At 50.0% G+C, this 8,968-nt stretch overlaps 1 protein-coding gene across 1 annotated transcript in view; it reads left to right on the top strand.

Moving 5' to 3' along the window:
* Nucleotides 1-6,354: 6,354 nt before the first annotated feature.
* LOC139278990 (cadherin-11-like) overlaps nt 6,355-8,968 on the top strand; it is a 231,596-nt gene continuing 228,982 nt past the window's right edge. The window contains exon 1 of the mRNA XM_070898290.1: nt 6,355-6,797. The gene's annotated coding sequence lies outside the window, so the exon portion shown is untranslated. The remainder of the gene's footprint in view (nt 6,798-8,968) is intronic.

Genomic DNA, 8,968 nt, shown 5'->3' with positions numbered 1-8,968 from the left:
GACTCTCTGGCTACAACTGGATGGATAGTAATGGAACCAGGCAGGGCAGACCCAGCCAGCTGAGCCACAGAGGAGAAGCATTGGAGGGGAATAGTGTGGGCAACCGTGCCAAAGGCTGCACACAGCTCGAGAAGAATGAGGAGGGATCGTTTACCGCAGTCACAGTTTAATAGACTGTCGTTTGAGACTTTGATCAGGGTCATTTCAGGGGCGGAACCTTGATTGGAAACGTGGAGTTCCAGGAAAGGGACTTTGTCATAGTCCAACACAAATAAGTTTGTTACATTGGGCCCAAATTTGGCCCACCTGGTTTTTAGGCACACTCACGTGAGATGCGCCGACTTCCTAGGATAAAAACGCCGCCAAAAAGTTGTCCCCGCATTCTGGCTGCTCTGTGGCCTCTCCCAGGGCTTGGCGCAGTGTGGTAATTCAATTAGAGGGCACAGCTCGGGGTTGCACTTAAGAGTGCCGGCAGTTCAACACATGAGCACTGGAGGTTTCGCACATGCGCAGTAGCACCTCGACAGAGTGTGAACCGATGTCCCGCCCCATCCCAGGCCGACTGGCCTCACGACGCGCTGCCGAGCTGCTGCATGTCATGGAGAGAGTCCCGCATCTATTCCCCAGCCGAGTGGCCTCCCGCATCAGCCGACCGGCCTACTGACTTCTCGGGCCGAGATAGGACTTGCGTTTTATATTTTATTTATTGACGGTTGCGCTTTATTGAGTGAGGAGAGTTTTGATGGTTGGGGGGCGGAGGGGGGAGGAGAAGAGTTTTGATGGCAGGATGGGGAAGAGTTTTGATCCGGGGGGGAGAGTAATTTGATCAGGGGGTGGGGGTGTTGGTTGGGGGGGGGAAGTTTTATGGGGGGGGGGAAGAGTTTTGATGGGGAGGGAGTTTTGATGGGAGGGGGGCGAGAGTTTTGTTGGGGGTGGAGTTTTAATCTAGTGGTGGGGGGAGAGTGTTTAGATCGGGGGGGGGAGTTTTGATGGGTGGGTGGAGTTTTGATGGGGGGAGGGGGAGTTTTGATGGGGAAGGGAGTTTTGATTGGGGGGGAGTTTTGATTGGGGGGGACTTTTGATGGGGGGGGTGTTTTGACAGAGGGGGGGAGTTTTGATTTGCGGGAGTAGTTTTGATGGGGGGGGAGTTATGATGGGGGGGGAGTTTTGATGGGGGGGAGGAGTTTTGATGGGGGGGAGGAGTTTTGATGGGGGGGAGGAGTTTTGATGGGGGGGGAGGGTTGATAACTGTTTTTATTTGGAAAAAATTATGTAAATAGGTTTTGTCTCTTTACTTCTTTTATTTTTGTAGTTTAAGCTTCCATGAATGCTTCTGTTGTATAGTAAATTAACTTTGCGAAGTTTGTCATATGATGTCCTGTATAACTGTTTGATCCTAGTCACAGTCTTTAATCAAGTCATTAAATACCGACCTGGGCTGATTTCTTAACTCTCCACAAGGGTTTTCTGTGCGGCCACAAGTGGCCACATACGCTGGCCTAAGTTAGTTTGGAGCAACTATTAGCTGGTCAAAGTGGCTTAAATGGCCCAAACAGGAGTTGGTGGCTGGTAACGCCCCCTTTTGAAAAGAAAAAGGAAACTAAAAAAAATCCTAACTAACTCACTTACACTGGTGCAAATTGAATGTGCAGAATGGGGATTTTTAAGATATTCACGAAAAATCAAATTGCTCCAAAAAACACGAAGCAACTCCTGGGGAAATTTGGGCCCAATATAACATTATCCTTGCCCTTCAGCATTTTCAATAACTGGAACATATCCACAAATTAAAATAAATAAATCTTAAGACTGGAGACTGGAGATTGCAAGAGAAGTTATTTTCCTCCCCCCCCCACAGCATGATGGATTATATGCAACAGACAGCAGTGACTGTAACTGTGGTGTCTGGGCTAAAATGAAGGCTGGCAGATAAATGAAGACGTGCATTTCTATAGCGCCTTTCATAACCTCAGGACTTCGCAGCCAATGAAGTACAGTCACTGTTGTAATGTGGGTCTAATTCCGCAACCAGTTTGTTCACAGCAAGCTCCCACAAACAGCAATGAGATAAACAACAAGGGGGTGATGTTCATTATCGCCCTGTTTGGGGGGTAACAGCCAGGAGGCGTGAAACTTTGCACCAGGCGTGGAAGTCCCGCCCCGCTCGAGAAATTGGGGTTCCCGCCCCCGGGAAGGATGTGGAGCTCCGCTTCGGTCCTGGGGCGGGAGCGGGACGTGCGGGTCAGCAGCGCTACGGCTGGGCCGCGTTGGGCTGCTGCGTCCGAGGGGTTCGTCTCCCCGACGCTGCCGACTCTACAAAAGGAAAAGCCACCCACCTGGACCACCAGGGAGCAGCCCAGCGCTCGAGCAGAGTGTGCGTAGCCGAGCGATCGCAGTCACGACTCCCGCCAAGAGCGGCAACCAAAAGCTAAGTTTCCTTTTCTGCACTCGGCCACCTCGCCTTTAACTTTCGCCCTGGTAGCGGCCGGCCGCTCGATGCGTGCCCCCTGCAGCTCTCGGTGTTATTGTCTGGGGTAGCTGCAGGGGGTGGAATCCAATTTCGGGGCCGGGCAGCTCGCGGGGCGATGCGCCGCCAATGACATCACAATCTCCGGGTGCAGGGAGATGCGAAAGTTCCAATGGCCACTATTTTCAGAGCAGGGGAGTTCTCCCCAGTGTCTTATCCAATATTTATCCCTCAACCAGCATCGCTAAAACAAATTGTCTCGTCATTATCTCATTTCTGTTTGTGGAACCTTGCTGTGCGCAAATTCCTACAGTGACTATATGTCAAAGTGATTTGTTGGCTCTCGAGCAGTTTGGGATGTCCTGCAGTCACTATATTTCATTCTCTCCTTTGAATGTTGCCATGGGAATTTTTACTTTCACTAGCGTAGGCAGACCGAGCTTCGGTTTAAAGCAGCCCCTCCCACAGTGCGGCACTCCCTCAGCACTGCACTGAGAGTGCCAGCCTAGATTATGCGCTCGCGTCTCTGGAGTGGGGCTCCAACACACAACCATCGGACTAAGAAGGGAAAATATGACCATCTGAGCCACAGCTGCCACTTCATCAAAGTCGGGATGGTGTGTGACTTGGAGGTGATGGTGTTCCTATGCTCCTGTTACCCTTGTCCTTCTAGATGGTAGAGGTCGTGAGTTTGGGATGCACTGTTGAAGAAATATTAGGACATGAGCAAAAGCTTGGTCAAAGAGGTAGGTTTTAAGGACTCTCTGAAAAGAGGAGAAAGAGTCGGAGAGGTTTAGAACATTGAAACATAGAAAATAGGTGCAGGAGTAGGCCATTCGGCCCTTCGAGCCTGCACCACCATTCAATAAGATCATGGCTGATCATGCACCTCAGTACCCCTTTCCTGCTTTCTCTCCATACCCCTTGATCCCTTTGGCCGTAAGGGCCATATCTAACTTCCTTTTGAATATATCTAACGAACTGGCCTCAACAACTTTCTGCGGTAGAGAATTCCACAGGTTCACCACTCTCTGAGTGAAGGGAGGGAGTTCCAGAGCTTGGGGCCCAGGCAGCTGAAGGCACGGCCACCGATGGTGGAGCGATGATAATCAGGGATGCTCAAGAGGCCTTAATTGGAGGAGCGCAAGATCTCAGAGGATTGTAAAGTTGGAGGAGGTTACAGAGATAGGGAGGAGCGAGGCCATGGAGCGATTTGAAAACAAGGATGATCATTTTAAAATTGAGGCATTGCCGGACTGGGAGACAGTGTATGTCAGCGAGCACAGGGAGTGATGGGTGAGCAGGACTTGGTGTGAGTGAGGACATGGGGTCAGCGAGCACAGGGGGTGATGGGTGAGTGGGACGGTGCGAGTTAGGACACGGGGTCAGTGAGCACAGGGGGTGATGGGTGAGTGGGACTGGGTGTGAGTTAGGACACGGGGCAGCGAGCACAGGGGGTGATGGGTGAGTGGGACTTGGTGCGAGTTAGGACATGGGGCAGTGAGCACAGGGGGTGATGGGTGAGTGGGACTCGGTGTGAGTTAGGACACGGGGTCAGTGAGCACAGGGGGTGATGGGTGAGTGGGACTGGGTGTGAGTTAGGACACGGGGTCAGTGAGCACAGGGGGTGATGGGTGAGTGGGACTGGGTGTGAGTTAGGACACGGGGCAGTGAGCACAGGGGGTGATGGGTGAGTGGGACTGGGTGTGAGTTAGGACACGGGGCAGTGAGCACAGGGGGTGATGGGTGAGTGGGACTGGGTGTGAGTTAGGACACGGGGCAGTGAGCACAGGGGGTGATGGGTGAGTGGGACTGGGTGTGAGTTAGGACACGGGGCAGTGAGCACAGGGGGTGATGGGTGAGTGGGACTTGGTGTGAGTTAGGACACGGGGCAGTGAGCACAGGGGGTGATGGGTGAGTGGGACGGTGCGAGTTAGGACACGGGGCAGCGAGCACAGGGGATGATGGTGAGCGGGTCTCGGTGTGAGTTCGGTTATGGGCAACAGAGATTTGAATTAGATCATGTTTATGGAGAGTGGAAGATGGGAGGCCAGCCAAGAGAACATTGGAATAGGTAACAAAGGCAGGGATGAGGGTTTCAGCAGCAGATACGATGGAAGTAGGTGGTCTTGGTTATAGCATGGATCTGTGGTCAGAAGTTCATCTCAGGGTCAATACGGTATCAAGGTTGCGAACAGTGTTGTTCAGCCTCAGGCTGAAGGTGGGGAAGGGGATGGAGTCAGTGGCTAGGGAACGGAGTTTGTGGCAGGGACCGAAAACAATGGCTTCGGTCTTCCCAATATTCGGTTGGAAAAAACTTCTGCTCATCCAGGACTGGATGTTGGACAAGCAGTCTGTCAAATCAGACACTGGAGGGGTTGAGAGAAGTGGTGGAGGGGTAGAGCTGGGTGCTGTCAGCGTACATGTGGAAACTGACATTTTTTTATATGATGTCACCGAGGGGCAGCATGTAGATGAAGAATAGGAAGGGCCAAGGATAGATCCTTGGGGGACACCAGAGGTAACGATGCGGGGGTGGGAAGAGAAGCCGGTACAGGTGATTCTCGGGCTACGATTAGATGGATAAGAATGGAACCAGGCGAGTGCAGTCCCACCCAGCTGGACCATGGTGGAGAGGCGTTGGAGGAGGATGGAGTGGACAACCCTGTCAAAGGTCGAGAAGGACGATGAGGGATAGTTTACCTTTGTCACAGTCACAAAGGATTTAATTTGTGAGTTTGATGAGAGATGTTTCGGTACTGTGGCAGGGCGGAAACTGGATTGGAGCGATTCAAACATGGAGTTCGGGAAAGATGAGCACGGATTTTGGGAAAAGATGGGCACGGATTTGGGAAAAGATGAGCACGGATTTGGGAAAAGATGGGCACGGATTTGGGAAAAGATGAGCACGGATTTGGGAAAAGATGAGCACGGATTTGGGAGGTGACTTGTCCAGGGACTTTGGAGAGGGAAGGGAGGTAGGGGTTTGCAGGGACGGAGGGGGTTAAGGGTTGGCTTTTTGGAGAAGGGTGATGACGGCAGATTTGAAGGATTACGGGCACAGGACCCAATGTCAGAGTAAACCAGATACAACGAAACTGAGTAAACTGTAGCCGCGTGGAAAGGACTGTCAATGTGGCCTCACTTATAATTGACAAAGGCAAGCTCAGTGGAGCTCTGCCCAGTCCTTTGTGCGCGGAGGGAGAGGGTTGCAATGCGAATACATGAATAAAATTTCAAATTGGCATCGCGTGAATCAGCATCACATTAAGTCCCAGGAAGACTGCGAAATCATTGACAACACACACATCACGGGGAAGATTATTAAACACATCACATAACTACTCGCCACAGAAGTTCATGGCGAAGGCACTTTAAATGGGTTTAAAAGAGATTCTCTTTTGCCCTGCGCCCCTGTCCGAGAAGCCAGCCACATCCAGTGAGTTGGAGAGTACAGGGCACTTTTGGTGAGAATGGGCGAGAGCTAGTTGTGAATTTGAATCGATGCTGGGGAGAATACGCCTTGTCAGAGCTGCGCCTGGTGTGGGGCTCAGCGCTCGTCAGCATTGTTGGGCTTTCGAATCAGAACTTGTCTCTTGCTTTTTTCTCTCTTCTCTCTCCCCTCCTCCTGCTCCCCTCGTCCCAAAGACTTCTGCATCTTCCATCTTCACTGCAATTGGCTGTTGTTTGTGTATGTGTGTGTCTAGCCGTTTCTCCCCCTCTCTCCCCTCGCATCTTCCTGAAGGCAGCCTGCCCACAGAGACGGGGGATCTCGGCCAACCTGCGCCTTGTGGGCTCAGACTGTTCAACCCAATTTCAGAGGCACCGAGGAAGCGAGATGGAGAGAGAGGGAGAGGGGGAATACTGCTTCACATCTGTACGCGCACAGGCGCAACCAGGTTAGTGTGGTGGCTGTCTTTTCAGAGCGGATCTTTCTGATGTTCAGAGAGGGTTTGTGTTGTGTTGTGTTGTGGGAGGGGAGCTCATACGGACCTCCCTTTCTTCAAGCGACCCTGGTCTCTCTCTTCCTCTCTCTCTCTAGTCCTTTGCATTGAAGTGGAGCCGAAAGCAGTCAGTGCAGTTGTGTGTGTGTGTGTGTGTGAGAGAGAGCCCGCGGGGAGAATTTAACACACATACAGAAAAATAACCCCCACCACCACAAGATGCACTTCCTCTGCTGGTGTGTGTGAACACATTCCAGTATCTTACTCCGGAGAAGAGACAGAGACAGAGAGAGGGAAAACCATCCTTTGCAATTGTTAATGAGGGCTTTGCTGACTGCATTTCTACATCCAGCTGACAGCGCCAAGTGACCTGATCTCTCTTAAAGGTAAGCTCCGGATTTTTACTACCAATTTCGTCCTGTGCAACCTCTTGGGCTTTGCTCATATTCTAACCTAGTGTGGGGTTATCTTTGTTTTTGTGGAAGGGAGGGGGGTGGGGGGGTTACTGTTGTGTATGGAGATTATTTGGGGGGGGGAGCGAAATGATTTAAAAAATGCCTCCTCTCTCTGGCTGATGAAAACAGTTCAAGGGGCTCTGTGATACACTCGCTACAACCTGATTTGAAACCCAATTGTTTTTTTAATATGTCTAACAAGAGGGCATGTAATTCCCTCACACAATTCCATTCCATGATTAAGCTATCCGCGACCATGTCTGAATATTAACCACTCGGCTCCGGTGTAACGGTACTGGGACCCTGTGCTGGAGAAATCCGGATTGCATTGCAATATGGAAATGCTTGATTTAAAATATATATATATATAATATATATATATGTGTGTGTGTGTATCACATTTGACCAAATCAGGCCATTTCTTGGGGCCAGGATGAACAAGACGATGTAGTTGACACATTACAGGATTAATTGTGTGTGGGTAAATTTCAGCTGATGTATTCGACTAACGGAGCGATTGGGTCCAACACTTTTTTCATGTGGGTAATAATCGATTAGTATCGATGGAGCCAACGCCAGTGCTCAGATTGGGGGCCCTTTAATTACCCCGATTGGTGAGAAAAATCTGCAAGAAGTTGCGGAAGGGTATGCGGAGCAGACCCGGAGTGGATGTCACGGGGAGACATGAGTTGGTTACAGAGCTTTCCAACGTCAAATTAAGATTTTACAAATGGCAAAAAAAGGTTATGCATTAAGCGAAAGAAAGTGCTGCGCGGGCCAATACTGCAGGAGGAAAGCAAAGACCTAGATTGAGAAATGGGGAATGGGAGGAATAGCAGGTAGACAGGATGAAAGAGTGTGAGGGACACACAATAATTGAGGCTCTGTTGTAAAGATGCAGAGGCGCTGGGAGATATTGGGGAGGGCAGCGAGCATTGGAATGGAACAGAAAGACATTGGAGAGCGTGAGGGGCAGACACACAGCAGTGAGTGGGGTGTACATTTGTGAAATGGATTTTGGGAGAGAGGGGGAGAGATACATCCCCCCCCAAAAAAAAAAAGTGTGCAGCAGGGGGAAGGAAATATGTGTGCGGGAAGGTTTAAGCATGAGGAAATTTCACAAGTGTGATTTGAGAGTTTAAACAAGGATCTGCTGAAGAAATTGTGAAAACATTCGAAAGCGTGAGAGAGAAAATGCTGAATTAATGAGAAATAAACTATACAATAGAATTAATTCAGCTTTTAAAGAGTACAGTTACATGACTTGAGACACAGAGAGGGGGATATTTATTCCGGTGCATTGTGTGCTGGGATAACAAGCAAATCTGGAGAGTAGATTGTGATGTGACTCTTGTGACCACATATGCAGTAAGACACAGCTTTGATTGTTGGCTTTGGGGGGTGGGGATGGTGGAGGGGGAGTTGGGAGTCCCTATAAAATGGCACAACTCGTTGTGTTTGAAATTGGAGGCAGAACGCCCTCTCTTTCTCTGCCGTTGGAACTACAGCAACTACAACAGAAGCTGCAGTCTGCCGCTCTTCTCCGGAACTGTGTTTTCTCTTAAAAATGTTGACACGAGTGTTGGTAAAGATCAGGTTAAAATAGCCCAGGAATGAAAGGCTGCCATCAAATGTTCACCAATTAGGCTTTATGGGATCATATTCCAGTAGCTTGTGGAGACCATTGCAGGAATTCAGACACTTTTAAATAGATGGCTGAAAAGTTAAACATAACTCACTGCTCTTAGTCCTGTCCCAGCTTTCAAACGCCATCATTAGATTGTCGTCACCTGGATTCAAAATGATATGAAGGTTACATTTATTTACATGTATGTATCTTATCTTGGGGCAGGGCTGTGGGGAAAGAGCAGGGGGAGTGGGATTGATTGGATCACTCCTTCAGAGAGCTGTCACGGGCATGGTGGGCTGAATGGCGGTCTCCTGTGCTGTGAGATTCTATGAGATAAGATAGGGCAACAAAAATAATCTTAAAGGACAAGCACTGACTGTAAAATCCATTGGGAACTGCGAGGGCATTGGTCGAGAACAGGATCCCCTGATTGTGATGCCTCTGTGGTTCCCGTCGTCATTGGTTGGCACGA

This window comes from Pristiophorus japonicus, chromosome 13 (assembly GCF_044704955.1).
Source record: "Pristiophorus japonicus isolate sPriJap1 chromosome 13, sPriJap1.hap1, whole genome shotgun sequence".
NCBI classification, from domain to species: domain Eukaryota; kingdom Metazoa; phylum Chordata; class Chondrichthyes; family Pristiophoridae; genus Pristiophorus; species Pristiophorus japonicus.
The sequence above is the reverse complement of the archived record's forward strand: the minus strand, read 5'-3'. Positions and strand labels throughout refer to the sequence as shown.